Genomic DNA, 24,286 nt, shown 5'->3' on the forward strand with positions numbered 1-24,286 from the left:
TTTAAAACCACACGTATAATATGTAGATTCATAAAATTCATAATTCTCATAGTAAATATCCATCAAATGAAACTCAAATGTAATTTAGCCATCCTAATTAAGTTCCAAGACTAAATTGTCCGTGATCTAGAGTCCAATCGAGCTAGTTCTTTGGATCCTGCAATCAAAAAATCAAAAAAAATCTAGTTAATGAGTCGAACATAACATACGCCATACAATTATTCCTGCCCCATTGTTAAAAATAACTGTCGCCACACTAACTAGAGTAATACTATGTCAGCAAGCATGTGGATCAGAACCGTTTTACAAGTGTAAATGTCTAAAACATAAGCACAAGTATATGTACTAAAATCTTCCACTATTGATTTAAGTTGTGGCTCACTCTATAGTTTCAGTTAAATTCATGTCCCTAGCTAGCACATATTCATTTTTTTAAGTTATGACCCCATGCAGCAACAATGCATGGTGAAAGAGAAGAAGAAGCTAGCTAATTATGAAGGCCAATGACATGCTCACTTGAAAGTGGACCATGAGTTTCAGTTTCTTTGTTTTCAACATCTTAGACGTGCTTTGTCCTAAAAAGGAAAGAACAATTATAGGTGCGGCATCAATATTGACAATATAAAAGATGAAACAAGAATAACACGATCCAACGCATGAATAATCCCAGCTGATGTAGTAGCATGCCGAATGCACATCGTTGAATAACTATAGAACAACCAAAAAGTTAGTGTACTCACGTAAACATCCTGGGACTCTGTGTTAGACCATGTTCCATTCTTTGTGTGGGTGAGTTCCCACAGAACAATACAATCTGGCTCTTCTCCAGTTTCCAAGTTTCTCTGCAAGTAATATACCAATGAGATGCTTGAAACATGAAACTATAGTTAGCAACGAGGCATCATATTTAGTTAGACTCATACCTTCTCAAAACTTAGTTGCGAGTAAGTTTTTGATCCAATTTTGTGTTTTGTCTTCTGTTTCTTACGACTATCGGTGTTCTTTTGGCTGTGGTCCTATCAATTCATCAAAACCAAATATAACCAGACAGAAAAGCAATTGCATCTTAACACATAGTAGACAAAGAGTGATCTTAGAGATAACCTGAAATTTTGAACCAGTGCCAAAGTACTCAATCATCCATTCCCACTCTTCTGGTTGTAAATCTTCCAGCAGATAGCCAATCTAGCTGCATCTGTTTTGTATGCCTTGTAAGTGAAACTTAGAGTTGATCGCCAGCCTTTCTGGTGTATACTATGAATTTTCAGAGTTGATCGCCAGCCTCTATACGTGTGGCCATCAGCATATATCCATTTGTCATGTAAAGCATATAACAAATGAATATACGTAAGCAGTGCATTATCCATGGTGAAATAAGATAACACATGTGAAAAAGGTTGTATGCACTATGATATCAGCAACAATGAGTTGATGGATGGTAGGGTCAATGTCCGAGCACGTCCTCACTCCAACGAACAGTCTTGAAGGTTTAGCAATTTAACCCATGCCAAGATTTTATGCATTATAACAAACTAGTTAGCTTCCACGTGCAATGCATGTAAAGCCTTTTGAAGAATTTTTTCTTTTATTCTTGTTAACAAACAATTTAAAAAACAAAAAATAAGAACCTAAATTTATTACGAAATTGTATTAATACAGAACATAGTTGAGAAGCTTGTGCTCAAAATCTAGATGAATATATTTCTCATCATTAGTCATTTGACAATATTCAAATGATAAGAAAAATTCTATGTCTATTCTCTTTGCCTAATCTCATACGACTCTAGGGATGTTGGATTCATTATTATGTCAAGGTTTCAAGTTTCGTGAAAATCTTTACGTCTTTTGGGTTGTATAGAAAAAAAGCAACAACAGAAATTCATGCAAACTTCGACTCAAGATAATCTATATGACAAATTTTCTCTCTGAATTATCTACACTCCATTCTTTGAATTTTCTAAGAAAAAAGCATGTGAGCTCGTGTGCTGAAAATCTACATACTATGTATATTCGGTTGTGGTAGTAACAGAACTTTTAAACTTCATTACATTCCGCAAATCGCACATGTTGCAGTTTTCATTACAAATATATCATGTATCGAACATAGATTACTTGACATCGAGTGCTATTGTTCCCAATGATATAACAAACATAAATCCCATTGTTCCAGGTTTGTGCATCCCACAACCACGCTAAAAATAAGTTGTTCTGGCCATCTTCTCTTAGATTTGGTCCAACTGCAGGTAGTAGAAGGATAGGCATTGGCAACGGTTCTTTTATGTCTAAAAACAAAAAGGAGGTTTATTTTATGATCAAGGTTGTTCTCACTGCTCAAAAAAAGATTCTTCAAAGCCCTTCCAAGTGTTTTATCATGCAAAGTAAGGGCAATGCTCCCTGCTACGAATTAAAGAGGACACAAATTTGCAAACCAAATAATCATCACAAGTTTTCAGTGAATATAATGAAGCATTTTGCTAGAAAACATGGAAGCGGAAAAGTGCAAATACAAGAATTCTGGATCTTTCTATTCCCACATACATAGTTAACATCCATTGTGTGTGTGTGAAAACAAAGTACAAAACACATCAAGTACCTCATAGATGGGTGTGTTCTTTTACTCGGTTCAGAATAACATGAAGCTAGCGAATAGGTTCTTCCCAATTCTTTGAGCTCCAGTTAAAAGCATTCTCAGAAGAAAAAAAATATTAATGGTTCGGAGCTATTGAATCAACATTGAACCAAAAATATCTTAAGCTACAAATATGTATCTAGAATATTCTATAAAGAAAGGTCCATAGCAGATTGAAAATGCATGTTGCAGACTGGCATAGAACAAAATACCTTTGGTGCCTTTCCACCAAGGCGAGTAGAACACTACTCAAGTTCTTTCGTTGCATCATCACATCCTTTGACATTTTTAAATGTCGTAACATTCTGCATACAAAGGGATCATGCTGAATATACATATGTTTACTCACTTTTCTGCACTGAACAATTGTACAATCTAATTTACGATTGTTGTTAGTACCATCTAAGATCTAAGTAAGATGTACAACACATATGATTGTTATTAGTAGTATCTATTTTATGACATGCGTTAAAATCAAGCAATTGCACGGTAGTAGTGGCGCTACACTTTCCCCTCGATGTAGTTGCGAACCTGTGATGTTAACTTTGAGAACCAAACTGGCAGGAACACGTACGTACTACGATTATTACCAGGAGAATCAATTACCAACGGGCATGTACCCTAGATGTCGTCCTCGCATCTTGCTCCCCTTGCACTAGTACACAAACAAGCAAGCAGCCTGCTAGATGGATTATTGTGGAAGGTCGCTTACATATGGATGGATTCCTCGTGGATGCTAGCAGATAACGAGGACCGGTGGCTCCTAGCGCGGGAGGCGCGCATGGTCCATGTGCTAGTTCTGCTCAAGCCGCTTAAATTCTTCATGGCCGCCCGGAGGGAGGGATGGCTGTCGACGGCCCCGGCTAGATCTGCCCACGACTCCGGTGGCTGCGCGCTCCTCATGGCCGCCTCCTTGGGCTTCCTCGAGCCTTGTGGGAAGGAGGGAACGACCCTGGGGCACAGGGTTGCGTTGGCGACATACAGAGAAAGGGGCGAGCGGCGGCGGCATGAGGGCCTCAGGCGAATTGCGGCGTGGTATGCGGTGGCTTCGATGGGTAGGCGTGCGTGTGAAGGGATAAGGAGAGAGAGAGGAGATAAAAGGATAGGGCAACCGCAGGTAGGGATGGCACCCGCAGGGTTTGGGCATGGGTGGAGCCACCCCATACCCTTACCCATCCCATTTGAATTGACCCATCACCCATACCCATACCCACTAGTGGGTACAATTTTTCCCATACCCGTTACCCGACAGGGGAAATGGATACCCGCGGGTAAAAATACCCATGTTTGAATAACATTAATTTGAGCATCACGTCAACAACATACAATCATATTTTATAAACAACAACACATAACAATAACAACACATCCTAAACAACAAAAAATTCTATAAAAATCAACACTTTATTGTAAACAACAACACATCAAAACATCAACACATAGTCATAAATAGTAGCACATAGTCATAAACTTTAAGTTGACAAACCCATGACAAAGTGTAGAGGTAATTGTCCATATTTTTTAGATTTTATAAGGGTACACGGGTATGGGTTACGTGATCCCATACCCGTACCCGCTCTACCCGATGGGTATGAGATTTTCCTATTTATATACCCATGGGTAATGTTTTGTCCCATACCCTTACCCTAATAGGGTTTTTACCCGCTAGGTATGTGGGTAATGGGTACCCATTGCCATCCCTAACCGCAGAGCCGCAGCCGTTCAATCTAAGTAAATCCAACGGTTCCGATGTGTGATCCGTGGGAGGGCTACCTTGACCAATCAAAACACGGTGTAGTTTTTAGTGTAATATTTTTGCACGCTGTAAAATTTTAATATTTTTTCATTTTTTCTCCCCTTATCTTTTTATTTCTTCTCCTTTTAAAAGGCCTTTTAAAGGATATAAGTAGGATTTTTTAAACCAAAATGTTGCCAACATTTTTATGCACCTGTGATTTAAATTTGAATTCTATGCAATAAATGTACGATAGAATCCATGAAACTTGGGAACGGTCTCTCAAATATGGTCTACTTTCTGTGAAAATTTCAATGGTGCCACTTTAAACCCATGGTTTTGTAGTTGCTCCACAAAAATACCCATTTTTTAAACTGTGAAAATTGATTTTTTTAAGAAAATGTTAGAAACTCTATTTGTCAACATTGTTTTTTTATGTTTGTCAACATTGTTTGTAATGGCAAGATGCACCTATGTGCTCAATTTGGGCACATTATCATAAACTATGGAATGAATATAGCCATCACCTTGGAAATGAATGTTCATACATGATACCTTGTTTTGTGAAGGATTTTTGTTCTTTCAAATTGATCATATTGCAAGTTTAGTATTTTTCCTCGCAACTTCTACACATAAAAGGACTCGATGCGAAAGGATTGCATTTATTGAATTTGTATTATTTTCTTTCATTTTTTCGACAAGGAGGTCATCAAAGCGGGGAGCCCGGAGGGGATAAGGATGGATGTGCTATGTGAGAGATTCATCAATTATAAAAGATAGTTTCCCATAATCAAGGGATCATCTGATAGTATTATATCCCCTAGAAATAGGAAACTACCAAGCCATGTCTACCTATACAAGAGACTGTGTCGAGGCTTCATCAAAGCGGTGACATTCTAGAAGATCTTGGCATGTACTCTAACTCAAAGTAGATTGATGCAACACTATTTATGACCCACGTCAAACAACAAGGACAGGGGCTACTGGCTACTCTCTGTGACATGGGAAATGGGGTGTCCCAAGCACACTATAATTGAGTACCCTAGGAAGCAAGGGATCAAACCATAAGTTTAATTATGATGTGTTATGGCCACTGTGGCTTTACTATACATGTGAGATTACGATCTACTAGTTAATATCAGAAAAGCATTAAGGTTGAAGATGACTCGCCGGAACCATTTTGCGTCCTTAATCTGCTATCCCGGTGGCCAAATGCAGCATGCTTCTCTACCTCGCGAGAGCTAGCGTCTCTGGTCTGCTATCCTGACTGGTTCAACTCTGACCTTCGTTCACTCCTGTACAACACCGAGCATAACTCCCTTCGGTTCACGAGTCTAGGAGCAGCCAAGAAGGACGACCAGGACACCTGGCAGTCACCTTCATACCTCACTTCGCTTTGGACCAGGATGCTCGACCGATGCTGGTAAGATCTTTTCTCGCTCTTCAGTGCCTCCCCATTCTTCTACCAAAATGGATTTTGTAGGATCCTGGAATGTGCCCCCAAATCCCGTACATATATCGCTTCAAGGGGGACAATTTTAGGTTTCCAGTAAAAAAATATGTAGACCGGGCCAAGATGCGGGATCTACTAGTCATTTTTTGGTCCATAAACCGCATATAGGTCCGATTTTTGGGGATCGGGCCAATATGTGGGATCTGTTAGAGTTGCTCTTAGCCCGGTATACAAGGGATAACCTTTGGGTTGCCCCTGAGCTGAGCATAACTGTTACTTTCGTGCTTACATATTTAAAGGCTCCTACTTCCTAATAAGCTCCCTACTTTCACATCTCATATCAAACGAAACATCACATACAAGAAATATTTATATCTCATAGCGAGATTTTTTTAATAATTTTAGACAATTTCAATTTGTGTGTAAGAATAATGGCAAAACTATTGATTTAATGACATGCACCAACAAATTTGAATTTGTGAGTTGTTTGATTTGGGTGTGTTTAATTTTTAGTCTTATAGCATATTAAAATATGGAGAGCGCCTATATAGCGCTTCTGGCGCAAGCAACCCTAACTGGCGCTCACGCGCCACGCGCCCTGGGCCGACCCAGCTGTGCGAGGTCGCTCTACCCAGTTCGCTCGCCTGGCTGTTTCGAGTGGTTCACCATGTTGACCGGATGACTGGTTGACCATTGACCCATGGCATAGTTGACCGTACACTTCTATAACAAGTTTAGAATTTAAAATTATTTTGAGTTTGAAAAAAAATTTGTGGCCTCAAACAAATGTTCACGATTTTGAAAAAAAATGTTTGTCAATTCTAAAAAAAGATCACTATTTTTTTTAAAAAAAATCATGGACTCACAAAAGATTCAAGAATTCTAATTTTTTTAATATATTTCTTAAAAAGTTCTTCAATTCTAAAAAAAATATCGAACTCGAAAAAAATGCCAAAGTCAAAATAAGTTTACGTATTTGAAAAAAGTCCACGATTTTGAAAAGAAATCCTGGCATGAAAAAATATTGGTGAAAATGAAAATGTTCAGTGACTTGAAAAAAAAGTTTGTAAATTTGGAAAAAAATCCACGCTTCCAAAAAATTCACGAAATTTCAAAAGTTGCCAAGTTTAACAAAAAGCAATCACGCATTTTAATAAGTTGGTCAATTCGAAAATTGTTGGTATTTAAAAAAAATACACGAATTTTCATAAAAAAATTACTGAAATTTAAAAATAAAAAAGGGAAAAATTGAAACTAAAGAGTAAGAAAATTAGGAAAAGGAACCAGAAAAAAAATCAAAAACCGGAAGAAAAACAAACCAAAAGCTGATTAGAAAAAACTAGGCGAAAAAGAAGCAAAACTAGGTTTTTTTTAAAGAAAAGAAATACTAGGTGGAATCTTGTCGAAGCAAAACCGGCCCAAAGTCACGGAATCGCTGCCCAATTTGACTCCTCACCGGCCAGCCAACACCTACCTTTTTGACGGGCCTTGGCCCAGCCGTTCAGTACGTTTACCAAAAGCTTATTTATTGGAAATAAGCGTGACAGTGATGGTAGCCCGTTGGTAATCACTTGGTTCCCTAATTGGGAGGTAGCAAGTTCGAAACTTGGTATGGATCATTTCTTTTTCTTCATGCATGTCAAACTGCCCCACTGTTGGTCATTTTATTTTGTCCTGGGCCCGCATGTTGTAATTTTTCATAGGTAAAATATGTATATATAATATGCTCTCATGCTAATATATTTTTCCATTCCCTCAAAAAAAATTCCACTGTTTTATTTGTAACTAATGCACCATCACACTGATGTTGCAATATATTTCCGAATATTACCACAAATAGTTATTCTGTTGAAATACCAAGTCTCCATTATAACAAAATTGCTGCCTCGCGCAACGGAATTTATTTGTCGCAATATCGCTACCATATTGCAACGCTGATGCAGTTTGTTGCAATAGTTAGCCACTTTTTTGCAACAACATTTGTAACTAATGCAACGTCATGCCGATGTTGCAATATCTTTTTGAATATTGCCACGAATAGTTATTCTGTTGACATACCTAGTCTTTATTACAACAAATGACTGCCCTCACGCAACAAAATTTGTTTGTCGCAATACCACTATCATATTGCAACGCCGATACAGTTTGTTGCAATATGAGGCCTGTATTGCAACAAAGTTAGTATGTATCGGGACAAAACTAAGTTATGGCAATACGTGCGGCCTATTACCACAACCGGAGATTTTGTGGTAATATTGCGTTTTATTGCAACAAACGTAGTTGTAGCAACAAATTTTGTTGCAATAGACCGGAATCCTTGTAGTGTTGCTACCGACGCAGGGCTTCACCTAAGCACCGCTATGATATGACCGAGGTGGAATATGGTGGAGGGGGTGTAGCGACCAGACCTCAAATGGTCTGTGCTGCTGTGCACCAGTGTCATCCCTGGATCAGTAATGCTGACACGCACAGTACAAATGGAGAATTTATAATAGAGTAGCAATCACACACTTATTACATCGAATATCTCCAAAGAGATTAAGTATGATAAACATGGCTTAAGGCCATCTAAAACGATAACAGCGGAAGACTTGGAAGATAAGTGAGTCCATCAACTCCAACGGCATCACTGAGTATAAGACCACGACCTAAGGCACCTTACTCGTCGTCTGAAAAGTCTGCAACATGAAACGTTGCAGCCCGAAAACGGGTCAGCACATAGAATATGCTGGCAAAGTAACACATAGAGAGTAATGAACAGTAATAATGCTATACTACATGCATATATGGCTGGTGGAAAGCTCTATGGTTACAATTTTGCGAAAAGCCAATTTTATCCTACTTCAAAGGAATAAATTTTATTTAACTATCATGGTGGTTGTTAAACATTGAGAAGGTACCTCCAACTCAATCCCAATTAAGTGTCATCATTAACCCAACAAAATTAATTAAAAGTAACATGGTGATGAGATTCAAATGATAATCCAGGTACTAGATACTCAAGTTGTCCATAACCGGGGACACGGCTAACCATGATTAGTTTGTACACTCTGCAGAGGTTTGCGCACTTTTCCCCACAAGACTCGACCGCCTCCGTTTTATTTCTCACACTGCATGGTGTTTGAGAAACGGATGACCGAGACACAATCTTTCAGAAACAATCACTCTTTACTCTGGATGGACCGGTACACCTACTTTCCCCTACATCTGCTAGCCCACCTCTTCAAGAGATCATGTAACCTACTCAACTATGCTAGAGCCCATAATAGCTTGTGGCTGCACACGGAAGTTTCTAGCATGAACAATCTTATGATCCCTTTGAGCCTGGGTGGCGGACCTTATAAAATCAGACAACACTGGGTTCTCCAGGTGCCTCAGTCCACCCAGATGTGAGTTTTAGTTGCCACCTTAAGTTGAACCATTAATAAACATCTCACATCTGTCATGAATATCTCTCAAACCCAAACCACGTCTATGAGCATAGCATGGCAATAATAATAGCAACGTAGAAGTAACTCCCAAGGGTTTGATAAGACACAAGTAATAGGTACTACCTCAACTACTTCCCAGTTCCCACAATTTAGTTAGATCCTAGTCATGCAATGTTTGAGGAATAGATCTAATGCAATAAAAACTGGGTATGGAGAGTATGATCAAAGTGTTACTTGCCTTGCCAATGATCCGCAAAACCTAACGAGTCGAAGTAACAAGCGGCACACTCCGGGTACTCTATCGCAAACAAACAAGCATACAATCAGTACTCATCTAATGCACAGGTAAAACTCGAATGGAAGATCCAACCAGTAAGTTCAACTTAAAAACTCCGGTTTGCAAAAAGAATCAACTCGAAAGAAGCAACGAAAGTCAAACGGCGAAAGAAAGAAGCTTCGTTTACTAATCTGGATCTAGGTCAAATTTTACTGTAGCAAAAACTTGTTTGAGTAGGTTAAACGGAAAGAGAATTTCGAGACGAAACTCTAGGCGCTTGAATCGCCTGATTCCGATAAACGAGCGAGAAGTTAAACAGAAACAAAGATTCGATCAGAAATCGAATCTGAGATAATCGCAGAAAAATCCGACGAAAAAGAAAAACGGACGAACGATTAAAGAACGGACGTTTGTTAACAGAGAAAAACCGACGAACGCGTTCGTTAAAACGAACGGTTCGGTGAACGCTCGCAAAATAATAAAACCGAAAAAAAACCGATCTAGGGTTTTTTTTAACGAATGGTTTTTTTTTGAAAACCGGCAAAACGAACGGGGCAGTACCTCGTCGGGGCGGGGGCTCCGGCGAGGCTCCGGCGGCTCGGGGCGAGGGGTGCGGGCGGCGAGGGGCGGCGGCAACCGGCGGCGGTGGCGGCTCCCGTGCGGGCGGCGGCGGCGGGCAAGTGCGGCGGCGGCGACGGGCAAGGCGGGCGGCGGCGGTGAGATGAGAGAAGAGGGGGGGGGGTTTGCGGGGTATATAAAGGGGGGCGACAAGGCTTGGAGGAGGGGGCAAGCTCCGGCGGCTCGGACTCCCGTGTCCATGGCGGACACAGCGGCGCGGCGGCGTCCCGTGCGCGCAGAGGAGAGAGGCACGGGGTGGGCCGGCGGCCTGGCGCTCGGCTGGGCTCTGCCCAGCGGGCGCGCGCGTTTTTTTTAAACGTTCCGCGGAAAATAATTCACAGAAAAATAAATAAAAGTCAGAAAAATATAAAATAAATTTTTCCCCGTCTAGTTAAAAAAATCTAGAATAGGGTGAACATTTTTTTAACACAAAATAAATATTTTGAAAACATGCAATATTTTTAATGCAATAAAAATTGCAAATAAAATCCAAATAAATTCCAATAAATGATTTTAACATTTTTCCTCCAGTATTTCAATTGTTTTGGAGAAGTCATATTTTCTCCTCTCGTTTATTTTTAAAATGAAATATTTTTCCGGAGAAAAAAAATTAAAACCAAAATCCTCGTCTTATTATTTGATGAAAATCAAATATGAAAATTCGAGAAAATCCCCAACTCTCTCCGAGGGTCCTTGAGTTGCTTAGGATTTATCGAGGATTTGTCAAAATGCAATAAAACATGATATGCAATGATGATCTATGTATAACATACCAAATTGAAAATTTGGGATGTTACAGGGGGGCACCGCACACGGCTGGAATAGATCAACAGATCAACTTGTGTGTCTTGGGGTGCCCCCTTGCCCCCGTATATAAAGGAGCAAGGGAGGAGGAGGCCGGCCCTAGGAGGGGTGCGCCAAGGGAGTAGGATTCCTACTCCTAGTAGGAGTAGGTTTCCTCCTTTCCTAGTCCAACTAGGAGAAGGGGGAAAAGGAGGGGAGGGGAGAAGGAAGGGAGAGGGAGGCCGCACCCCGAACCCCTTGTCCAATTCGGACTGGGCTTGGGAGGGGCGCGCGCCACCTCCTGGCTGCTGCCTCTCCTTTTCCACTAAGGCCCATTAAGGCCCAATACTTCTTCCCCGTATTCCCGTAACTCCCCGGTACTTCGAAAAATACCCGAATCAGTCGGAACCTTTCCGATGTCCGAATATAGTCGTCCAATATATCGATCATTATGTCTCGACCATTTCGAGACTCCTCGTCATGTCCCCGATCTCATCCGGGACTCCGAACTACGTTCGGTACATCAAATCACATAAACTCATAATACCGATCGTTACCGAACGTTAAGCGTGCGGACCCTAGGGGTTCGAGAACTATGTAGACATGACCGAGACACATCTCTGGTCAATAACCAATAGCGGAACCTGGATGCTCATATTGGCTCCCACATATTCTACGAAGATCTTTATCGGTCAAACCGCATAACAAAATACGTTGTTCCCTTTGTCATCGGTAGGTTACTTGCCCTAGATTTGATCGTCGGTATCTCAATACCTAGTTCAATCTCGTTACCGGCAAGTCTCTTTACTCGTTCCGGAATGCATCATCCCGCAACTAACTCATTAGTCACATTGCTTGCAAGGCTTATAGTGATGTGCATTGCCAAGAGGGCCCAGAGATACCTCTCCGACAATCGGAGTGACAAATCCTAATCTCGAAATACGCCAACCCAACAAGTACCTTCAGAGACACCTGTAGAGCACCTTTATAATCACCCAGTTACGTTGCGACGTTTGGGAGCACACAAAGTGTTCCTCTGGTAAACGGGAGTTGCATAATCTCATAGTCATAGGAACATGTACAAGTCATGAAGAAAGCAATAGCAACATACTAAACGATCAAGTGCTAAGCTAACGGAATGGGTCAATTCAATCACATCATTCTCCTAATGATGTGATCCCGTTAATCAAATGACAACTCATGTCCATGGCTAGGAAACTCAACCATCTTCGATTAATGAGCTAGTCTAGTAGAGGCATACTAGTGACACTATGTTTGTCTTTGTATTCACACATGTATTATGTTTCCGGTTAATACAATTCTAGTATGAATAATAAACATTTATCATGATTGAAGAAATAAACAATAACTTTATTATTGCCTTTAGGGCATATTTCCTTCAGTCTCTCACTTGCACTAGAGTCAATAATCTAGTTCACATCGTCATGTGATTTAACATCAATAGTTCACATCTTTATGTGGTTAACACCCATAGTTCACATCGATACGTGACCAACACCCAAAGGGTTTACTAGAGTCAGTAATCTAGTTCACATCGCTATGTGATTAACACTCAAAGAGTACTAAGGTGTGATCATGTTTTGCTTGTGAGATAATTTTAGCCAACGGGTCTGTCACACTCAGATCCGTAAGTATTTTGCAAATTTCTATGTCTACAATACTCTGCATGGAGCTACTCTAGCTAATAGCTCCCACTTTCAATATGTATCCAGATTGAGACTTAGAGTCATCTGGATCAGTGTTAAAAACTTGCATCGACGTAACCCTTTACGACGAACCTTTTGTCACCTCCATAATTAAGAAACATATCCTTATTCCACTAAGGATAATTTTGACCGCTGTCCAGTGATCTACTCCTAGATCACTATTGTACTCCCTTGCCAAACTCAGTGGTAGGATATACAATAGATCTGGTACACAGCATGGCATACTTTATAGAACCTATGGCTGAGGCATAGGGAATGACTTTCATTCTCTTTCTATCTTCTGTCGTGGTCGGGCTTTGAGTCTTACTCAATTTCACACCTTGTAACACAGACAAGAACTCTTTCTTTGACTGTTCCATTTTGAACTATTTCAAAATCTTGTAAAGGTATGTACTCATTGAAAAAACTTATCAAGCGTCTTGATCTATCTCTATAGATCTTGATGCTCAATATGTAAGCAGCTTTACCAAGGTCTTTCTTTGAAAAACTCCTTTCAAATACTCCTTTATGCTTTTCAGAAAAATCTACATTATTTCCGATCAACAATATGTCATTCACATATATTTATCAGAAATGCTGTAGTGCTCCCACTCACTTTCTTATAAATATAGGCTTCACCGCAAGTCTGTATAAAACTATATGCTTTGATCAACTTATCAAAGCGTATATTCCAACTCCGAGATGCTTGCACCAGCCCATAGATGGATCGCTGGAGCTTGCACATTTTGTTAACACCTTTAGGATCGACAAAACCTTCTGGTTGCATCATATACAACTCTTCTTTAAGAAATCCATTAAGGAACGTAGTTTTGACATTCAATTACCAGATTTCATAAAATGTGGCAATTTGCTAACATGATTCGGACAGACTTAAGCATCGCTACGAGTGAGAAAATCTCATCATAGTCAACACCTTGAACTTTATCAAAAACATTTTTCAACAAGTCTAGCTTTGTAGATAGTAACACTACTATCAGTGTCCGTCTTCCTCTTGAAGATCCATTTATTTTCTATGGCTTGCCGATCATCGGGCAAGTCAACCAAAGTCCACACTTTGTTCTTATACATGGATCTCATCTCAGATTTCATGGCCTCAAGCCATTTCACGGAATCTGGGCTCATCATCGCTTCCTCATAGTTCGTAGGTTCGTCATGGTCAAGTAACATGACCTCCAGAACAGGATTACCGTACCACTCTGGTGCGGATCTCACTCTGGTTTACCTATGAGGTTCGGTAGTAACTTGATCTGAAGTTACATGATCATCATCATTAGCTTCCTCACTAATTGGTGTAGTAGTCACAGGAATAGATTTCTGTGATGAACTACTTTCCAATAAGGGAGCAGGTACAGTTACCTCATCAAGTTCTACTTTCCTCCCACTCACTTCTTTCGAGAGAAACTCCTTCTCTAGAAAGGATCCATTCTTAGCAACGAATATCTTGCCTTCGGATCTGTGATAGAAGGTGTACCCAACTGTCTCCTTTGGGTATCCTATGAAGACACATTTCTTCGGGTTTGAGCTTATCAGGATGAAACTTTTTCTTATAAGCATCGCAACCCCAAACTTTAAGAAACGACAACTTTGGTTCTTGCCAAACCACAGTTCATATGGTGTCGTCTCAACGGATTTAGATGGTGCCCTTTTTAACGTGAATGCGGCTGTCTCTAATGCATAACCCCAAAACTATAGTGGTAAATCGATAAGAAACATCATATATTGCACTATATCCAATAAAGTACGGTTATGACGTTCGGACACACCATTATGCTGTGGTGTTCCAGGTGGCACGAATTTGTGAAACTATTCCACATTGTTTTAATTGAAGACCAAACTCGTAACTCAAATATTTGTCTCTGCGATCAGATCGTAGAAACTTTATTTTCTTGTCACGATGATTTTCCACTTCACTCTGAAATTCTTTGAACTTTTCAAATGTTTCAGACTTATGTTTCATCAAGTAGATATACCCATATCTGCTCAAATCATCTGTGAATGTCAGAAAATAACGATACCCACCGCGAGCCTCAACACTCATCGGACCGCATACATCAGTATGTATTATTTCCAATAAGTCAGTTACTCGCTCCATTGTTCCGGAGAACGGAGTCTTAGTCATCTTGCCCATGAGGCATGGTTCGCAAGCATCAAGTGATTCATAATCAAGTGATTCCAAAAACCCATTAGCATGGAGTTTCTTCATGCGCTTTACACCAATATGACCTAAACGGCAGTGCCACAAATAAGTTGCACTATCATTATTAACTTTGCATCTTTTGGCTTCAATATGAATATGTGTATCACTACAATCGAGATCCAACAAACCATTTTCATTGGGTGTATGACCATAGAAGGTTTTATTCATGTAAATAGAACAACAATTATTCTCTATTTAAATGAATAACCGTATTGCAATAAACATGATCAAATCATATTCATGTTCAACGCAAACACCAAATAACATTTATTTAGGTTCAACACTAATCCCGAAAGTATAGGGAGTGTGCGATGATGATCATATCAATCTTGGAACTGCTTCCAACACACATCGTCACTTCACTCTTAACTAGTTTCTGTTCATTCTGCAACTCCCGTTTCGAGTTACCACTCTTAGCAACTGAACTAGTATCAAATACCGCGGGGTTGCTATAAACACTAGTAAAGTACACATCAATAACATGTATATCAAATATACCTTTGTTCATTTTGCCATCCTTCTTATCTGCCAAGTATCTAGGGGCAGTTCCACTTCCAGTGACCATTTCCTTTGCAGTAGAAGCACTCAGTTTCAGGCTTGGGTCTAGCTTTGGGCTTCTTCACGGGAGCAGCAACTTGCTTGCCGTTCTTTTTGAAGTTCCCCTTCTTCCCTTTGCCCTTTTCTTGAAACTAGTGGTCTTGTCAACCATCAACACTTGATGTTTTTCTTGATTTCCACCTTCATCGATTTCAATATCACGAAGAGCTTGGGAATCGTTTCCCTTATCCCTTGCATATTATAGTTCATCATGAAGTTCTAGTAACTTGGTGATAGTGACTAGAGAACTCTGTCAATCACTATCTTATCTGTAAGATTAACTCCCACTTGATTCAAGTGATTGTAGTACTTAGACATTCTGAGCACATGCTCACTAGCTGAGCTATTCTCCTCCATCTTCTAGGCAAAGTACTTGTCAAAGGTCTCATACCTTTCAACATGGGCATGAGTCTAAAATATTAATTTCAACTCTTGGAACATCTTATATGCTCCGTGGCATTTCAAAAACGTCTTTGAAGCCCTGATTCTAAACCGTAAAGCATGGTGCACTAAACTATCAAGTAGTCATCATATCGAGCTTGCCAAACGTTCATAACGTCTGCATTTGCTCCTGCAAGCGGTCTGTCACCTAGCGGTGCATCAAGGACATAATTCTTCTGTGCATCAATGAGGATAGTCCTCAGATCGCGGATCCAATCCGCATCATTGCTACTAACATATTTCAACTTAGTTTTCTCTAGGAACATATCAAAAATAAAACAGGGGAGCCAAACACGAGCTATTGATCTACAACATAGATATGCTAATACTACCAGGACTAAGTTCATGATAAATTAAAGTTCAATTAATCATATTACTTAAGAACTCCCACTTAGATAGACATCCCTCTAGTCATCTAAATGATCATGTGATCCAAATGAACTAAACCATGTCCGATCATCACGTGAGATGGAGTAGTTTTTAATGGTGAACATCACTATGTTGATCATATCTACTATATGATTCACGCTCGACCTTTCAGTCTCCAGTGTTCCGAGGCCATATCTGCATATGCTAGGCTCGTCAAATTTAACCCGAGTATTCTGCATGTGCAAAACTGGCTTGCACCCGTTATAGATGAACGTAGAGCTTATCACACCGATCATCACGTGGTGTCTCGGCACGACGAACTTTGGCATCGGTGCATACTCAGGGAGAACACTTTTATCTTGAAATTTAGTGAGAGATCATCTTATAATGCTACCATCAATCAAAGCAAAATAAGATGCATAAAAGGATAAACATCACATGCAATCAATATAAGTGATATGATATGGCCATCATCATCTTGTGCTTGTGATCTCCATCTTCGAAGCACCGTCATGATCACCATCGTCACCGGCGCGACACCTTGATCTCTATCGTAGCATCGTTGTCGTCTCGCCAACTATTGCTTCTACGACTATCGCTACCGCTTAGTGATAAAGTAAAGCAATTACAGGGCGATTGCATTGCATACAATAAAGTGACAACCATATGGCTCCTGCCAGTTGCCGATAACTCGGTTACAAAACATGATCATCTCATACAATAAAATATAGCATCAAGCCTTGACCATATCACATCACAACATGCCCTGCAAAAACAAGTTAGACGTCCTCTACTTTGTTGTTGCAAGTTTTACGTGGCTGCTACGGGCTGAGCAAGAACCGTTCTTACCTATGCATCAAAACCACAACGATAGTTCCTCAAGTTAGTGCTGTTTTAACCTTCTCAAGGACCGGGCGTAGCCACACTCGGTTCAACTAAAGTTGGAGAAACTGACACCCGCCAGTCACCTGTGTGCAAAGCACGTCGGTAGAACCAGTCTCGCGTAAGCGTACGCGTAATGTCGGTCCGGGCCGCTTCATCCAACAATACCGCCGAACCAAAGTATGACATGCTGGTAAGCAGTATGACTTGTATCGCCCACAACTCACTTGTGTTCTACTCGTGCATATAACATCTACGCATAAAACCAGGCTCGGATGCCACTGTTGAGGAACGTAGTAATTTCAAAAAAATTCCAACGCACACGCAGGATCATGGTGATGCATAGCAATGAGAAGGGAGAGTGTTGTCCACGTACCCTCGTAGACCGAAAGCGGAAGCGTTAGCACAACACGGTTGATGTAGTCGTACGTCTTCACGATCCGACCGATCCAAGTACCGAACGTACGGCACCTCCGAGTTCAGCACACGTTCAGCTCGATGACGTCCCGCGAACTCCGATCCAGCAGAGCTTCACGAGAGAGTTCTGTCAGCACGACGGCGTGATGACGGTGATGATATTGCTACCGACGCAGGGCTTCGCCTAAGCACCGCTACGATATGACCGAGGTGGAATATGGTGGAGGGGGGCACCGCACACGGCTGGAATAGATCAACAGATCAACTTGTGTGTCTTGGGGGTGCCCCCTTGCCCCCGTATATAAAGGAGCAAGGGAGGATGAGGCCGGCCCTAGGAGGGGCGCGCCAAGGGAGTAGGATTCCTACTCCTAGTAGGAGTAGGTTTCCTCCTTTCCTAGTCCAACTAGGAGAAGGGGGAAAAGGAGGGGAGGGGAGAAGGAAGGGAGAGGGAGGCCGCGCCCCAAACCCCTTGTCCAATTCGGACTGGGCTTGGGAGGGGCGCGCGCCACCTCCTGGCTGCTGCCTCTCCTTTCCCACTAAGGCCCATTAAGGCCCAATAGTTCTTCCCCGTATTCCCGTAACTCCCCGGTACTCCGAAAAATACCCGAATCACTCGGAAACTTTCCGATGTCCGAATATAGTCGTACAATATATCGATCTTTATGTCTCGACCATTTCGAGACTCCTCGTCATGTCCCCGATCTCATCCGGGACTCCGAACTACCTTCGGTACATCAAATCACATAAACTCATAATACCGATCGTCACCGAACGTTAAGCGCGCGGACCCTACGGGTTCGAGAACTATGTAGACATGACAGAGACACGTCTCCGGTCAATAACCAATAGCGGAACCTGGATGCTCATATTGTCTCCCACATATTCTACGAAGATCTTTATCGATCAAACCGCATAACAACATACGTTGTTCTCTTTGTCATCGGTAGGTTATTTGCCCGAGATTCGATCGTCGGTATCTCAATACCTAGTTCAATCTCGTTACCGACAAGTCTCTTTACTCGTTCCGTAATGCATCATCCCGCAACTAACTCATTAGTCACATTGCTTGCAAGGCTTATAGTGATGTGCATTACCGAGAGGGCCCAGAGATACCTCTCCGACAATCGGAGTGACAAATCCTAATCTCGAAATACGCCAACCCAACAAGTACCTTCGGAGACACCTGTAGAGCACCTTTATAATCACCCAGTTACGTTGTGACGTTTGGCAGCACACAAAGTGTTCCTCTGGTAAACGGGAGTTGCATAATCTCATAGTCATAGGAACATGTAAAAGTCATGAAGAAAGCAATAGCAACATACTAAACAATCAAGTGCTAAGATAACGGAATGAGTCAATTCAATCACATCATTCTCCTAATGATGTGATCCCGTTAATCAAATAACAACTCATGTCCATGGCTAGGAAACTCAACCATCTTCGATTAACGAGCTAGTCTAGTAGAGGCATACTAGTGACACTATGTTTGTCTATGTATTCACACATGTATTATGTTTCCGGTTAATACAATTCTAGCATGAATAATAAACATTTATCATTATATGAGGAAATAAATAATAACTTTATTATTGCCTCTAGGGCATATTTCTTCAGTTTTTCGTAGTTTTCCTACCGCTGACTTGAACGACGAGGGCTCGTCCGTACTTGGGTGCTCGTCATTCTTTTTACGGCTTGCATATGTCATTCACAAATTAAGTTGTTCACTGATTAGGTACCTAACTGCATGTTGATTCGTCCTTTTAGTCTACGTTGATCATTTTGTCGATAACTCCTTTAACTACCAGCGCTGCAGCTCAGACGTACCCATCATTGGGCGCTGCCTAAAGTTGTATATAAACAGGAGGCACTCCATGGATCAAAGCATCCAACTCGAAACACACATCTTTGCCCCAACGTCCATCACCATAAGCTTTGACCTAGCTAGCTAACTCGACTAGCTAGCCGGCCAGGCAATTCATGTCGCTAGATCGTCCACAGAATCTTCTGAGGGAAGGCAACAAGGATACCAGCAATATTCACGGCGGCCAACCATCCATCCAGGTTCCTCGTGCATCATCACTGGCTGTACCACTTCTTGAGGGACCTGGCGAAACTCCAGAGGAAGGCGGATCATCTGATGGCAGGGATGAGTGTGCAAATTGTTGCTGCCCTTTCCGGATAATGTGATGGTCAAAGGGGGAGATTAATCGATGTCATATTATGCTACTATACTGTAGATGCAATATTTATGTAAGTTTGATGTCCATATAGTAGCGGATCCAGGATTCACCGTTTTTCGAGATGTTAACACTTCAACGTTTGCGTTGCACCGCTGAGGTAATTAAGCCTAAGATAGGCAGGACCTTCAGGAGGTACCCTGCTATAACATGGAAGAAACGGCGTGGCCACCCGTGCTTTCCCCTATGATATGTCCGCCATTGTTATTCGGCCTGTTGGGAAATATAACCAATATTCATAGTTTATGTTTTTAAATTCTGATCCATTTGTTGTGTAGTCTGCTCTCGTTTGTTTTTAGTTTTGTCAATTTTTTGATTGTTGTAATATGTATGTCGGGATTTTTATTTTGAGTGAATACCATCTTTTACCCCCTAGTTTCATGTTCGTGACTATATTTATCTCATTTAGCAGTTTTTCACATTTTTACCTAATTTAAGCAAACTTGTGTCACTAATTACGGCCTTTAATCTCTCCCTTTCTGACACCTTGGACCCACGTTTCAGCGCTGACTGTGCATGCCACATCAAATGGCCCACGTTTATTGCTAACCTCCACCTGGGACGCCGCAGTACGCTGCATCATCCCCGGCTCAGGTGAGATCCTGGTTCGGCCTTGCAAAGCAGAATCGACTAACGCGGGAAAAAGTTCCAGGCACCTGACATTTAGCAACGTCGTTCTTGTGTACATGGCGTCATACGTAAGGACATGACATACTACGAGATGGCTTCTATTTGAGGTAATAGCACCGCAGGTTTTTGAACTTGTCTAGAATGTGATGATTTAGTCCTATAACTTCAAAAGGCAACTATTTGGTCCTAAATCTTGTCTCAGATGTGCAAGTTTAGTCCTAAGCCAATCACAAGCAGCCATGTGGCGCCATCTGGACCGAGCGGGCCAGCCGCTGTACATTTGCACATACCCCCTGGTGTTATGTGATTTCAACCAACACGTACCATCTGTTGCATCTCCTCTCATATTCTCATATTCTCCACGCCTTCACGCCCACCTACTTTAAGGTCACCAGGCCCGTGGCGCAGCGCGCGCACCACTTCAACCCGTTCGTCTCGCCGGACGGCATGCGTGTCGGGTACCACCGGTGCAGCGGGAATGGGGACTCGCCGCTGCTGCTGGAGAGACTGGCCTCAATAGCCCGGCGCCGGAATCGCTGTCTAGGATCGACGGGTCATACCCTTCCTTCTCGCCCGACGGCAAGAGGATCGCCTTTGTCGGGTTGCCGGGGCTGTATGTTGTGAACTCCGACGGCTCCGGTGGCCGCCGGAAGATCTTCTCTGGGAAAGCGTTCCCCGCGTCGTGTACCGGAAGAGGAAAGGGGTGATCTACACCAGCATCGGGCAGGACTTTGCGAGCGAGAGCACTGAGGTGGACGTGGTGGCCGTGTCCCTCGGCGACGAGCAACATCTCTCAGATTTCCATAAAAAAACTCATAAGTGGCCGGTGGTCCGGTCGGGGAGATCCGGCCACAAGAACCTGTACATCATGGACGCGGAGAATGGCGAGGTCGGTGGCATTCGGCGCCTGACGGACGGGCCATGGAGGCATGGACCGACACCATGTGCAACTGGTCGCCCGACGGCGAGTGGATCCGACCGGCACAACCTGAGGGGCGGCAGCTTCGCCATCTACATGCTGCACCCAAACGGCAACGGGCTGCGGATGGTGCTGCAGTGCTGCACAGCGCCGACGGCGGCAGGACGAACCACCCCTGGTTCAGCTCGGACTCCAAGCGAATGGTGTTCACCTCGGGGTGTTATCGATTCTACGAATTACTGTTTGGATCGTCAGACATAAAGTAAACAAAAATGCTAAACGTACGGGCATCTACAGGCTCTTACGGGGACCTTCCAACAAACTAAACATTGCCCCCCTGATTTTCAGGAGATGGGGCTGCTTTGGCAACTAGTAAAATCCAATCACAAACTTCCACGTTACATTATTTTCAAATCAACCTGTAAAAGCCTGTATAATCCTGTACGTGTAGCATTACTGTAAAGTAAACGTACACGTAATGAAATGACACAGTCACCGTTAACGTAATCGAAGAAAACACAGACTTGTTTGGTTTCAGACAGTAACGTCAATCAATTCCCCTCAAAGAAACAAATCTCCTTGGCCCAGACGGGCTGCATCTACTCCCTCCGTTCCTAAATATTTGTCTTTCTAGGCATTTCAAATGACTATCACATACGGATGTATGTAGACATATTTTAAAATGTAGATTCACTCATTTTACTTCGTATGTAGTCATTTGTTGAAATGCCTAGAAAGACAAATATTTAGGAACGGAGGGAGTAGATGCAGCCCGTCTGGGCCAAGGAGATTTGTTTCTTTGAGGGGAATTGATTGACGTTACTGTCTGAAACCAAACAAGTCTGTGTTTTCTTCGATTACGTTAACGGTGACTGTGTCATTTCATTACGTGTACGTTTACTTTACAGTAATGCTACACGTACAGGATTATACAGGCTTTTACAGGTTGATTTGAAAATAATGTAACGTGGAAGTTTGTGATTGGATTTTACTAGTTGCCAAAGCAGCCCCATCTCCTGAAAATCAGGGGGGCAATGTTTAGTTTGTTGGAAGGTCCCCGTAAGAGCCTGTAGATGCCCGTACGTTTAGCATTTTTGTTTACTTTATGTCTGACGATCCAAACAGTAATTCGTAGAATCGATAACACCCCGAGGTGAACACCATTCGCTTGGAGTCCGAGCTGAACCAGGGGTGGTTCGTCCTGCCGCCGTCGGCGCTGTGCAGCACTGCAGCACCATCCGCAGCCCGTTGCCGTTTGGGTGCAGCATGTAGATGGCGAAGCTGCCGCCCCTCAGGTTGTGCCGGTCGGATCCACTCGCCGTCGGGCGACCAGTTGCACATGGTGTCGGTCCATGCCTCCATGGCCCGTCCGTCAGGCGCCGAATGCCACCGACCTCGCCATTCTCCGCGTCCATGATGTACAGGTTCTTGTGGCCGGATCTCCCCGACCGGACCACCGGCCACTTATGAGTTTTTTTATGGAAATCTGAGAGATGTTGCTCGTCGCCGAGGGACACGGCCACCACGTCCACCTCAGTGCTCTCGCTCGCAAAGTCCTGCCCGATGCTGGTGTAGATCACCCCTTTCCTCTTTCGGTACACGACGCGGGGAACGCTTTCCCAGAGAAGATCTTCCGGCGGCCACCGGAGCCGTCGGAGTTCACAACATACAGCCCCGGCAACCCGACAAAGGCGATCCTCTTGCCGTCGGGCGAGAAGGAAGGGTATGACCCGTCGATCCTAGACAGCGATTCCGGCGCCGGGCTATTGAGGCCAGTCTCTCCAGCAGCAGCGGCGAGTCCCCATTCCCGCTGCACCGGTGGTACCCGACACGCATGCCGTCCGGCGAGACGAACGGGTTGAAGTGGTGCGCGCGCTGCGCCACGGGCCTGGTGACCTTGAAGTAGGTGGGCGTGAAGGCGTGGAGAATATGAGAATATGAGAGGAGATGCAACAGATGGTACGTGTTGGTTGAAATCACATAACACCAGGGGGTATGTGCAAATGTACAGCGGCTGGCCCGCTCGGTCCAGATGGCGCCACATGGCTGCCTGTGATTGGCTTAGGACTAAACTTGCACATCCGAGACAAGTTTTAGGACCAAATAGTTACCTTTTGCAAGTTATAGGACTAAATCATCACATCCTAGACAAATTTAAGGACCTGCGGTGCTATTACCTCCTTTTATTTTGTCTCCTATTCTAATGGAAAAATGATATCTGGGTGAACCTCTTCCTCCGATTGCATCTCTCTGCTGTCGTCCACCATAATGCCCAGGTAATCTGAAGCCAACTTAATGAGCTGCAGCTAGAGATTATTGCTCGCTATTCTAAGAAACGATGTATATTCTCAAGAATTTTCTTAAAACCACACCTTTAATTTGTCACTAATAACTAATCAATCACAAGATGTGCAAATCTTCTTTGGTTTCTAATTTGGTCCATGTCTGATAGATAAAGGGAAACAAACAGAATTCTAAGATCTACTCTCAATTTGGAGCATAAGATCTAGTTTGTATCGCGGTGGAGTGTGCTTTGGGATACCAGCATGTTGGAAATATGAGCAATTTACCATATGATTTTATTAACAGAAATACTAGATAAAACATGACTATAATAGCAGAGAAACAAGTCATGCAATCTGACAGTAAGAAGGTAAATAGCATCTGCAAATATGAATTGGAACCAAACATATGTAGAGCAGACAGTAGAGCAATATGCACATATGAAACATAACCTAATATATCTAGGGCAAACACTAGAGCAAGGGACTGTGACAGGACCTCTAGCAGAAAGAACAAGAACACGTACGGGACAGCAGCAGCAGCAGAAGCACTGGTCTTGGGGTCGACATCCTCGCCAGCCATGTCGTCGAAGAGGTTGTCGACGTCGGGGAAGAAGTCGTCGTTGGGGAAGTGGTCGTCGGTGTCCGGAGCGTCCATGATG

The 24,286-nt window shown here is 42.6% G+C and overlaps 1 long non-coding RNA gene across 2 annotated transcripts; it reads right to left on the reverse strand.

Annotated features, from left to right (window-relative positions):
- On the reverse strand, positions 1-3,710 carry LOC123164456 (uncharacterized). 2 transcript variants are annotated; one of them, XR_006482443.1, is made up of 6 exons: positions 3,342-3,710; positions 2,842-2,934; positions 1,105-1,195; positions 924-1,016; positions 741-842; positions 1-157 (listed from the first exon to the last, which is right to left on the reverse strand). It is a non-coding gene; the product is annotated as an uncharacterized lncRNA (long non-coding RNA). The 2 variants fall into 2 exon arrangements; XR_006482442.1 differs by having other exon boundaries at positions 1,105-2,934; positions 3,342-3,708.
- Positions 3,711-24,286: the final 20,576 nt, after the last annotated feature.

This window comes from Triticum aestivum, chromosome 7D, assembly GCF_018294505.1.
Source record: "Triticum aestivum cultivar Chinese Spring chromosome 7D, IWGSC CS RefSeq v2.1, whole genome shotgun sequence".
Classification (NCBI taxonomy): Eukaryota; Viridiplantae; Streptophyta; class Magnoliopsida; order Poales; family Poaceae; genus Triticum; species Triticum aestivum.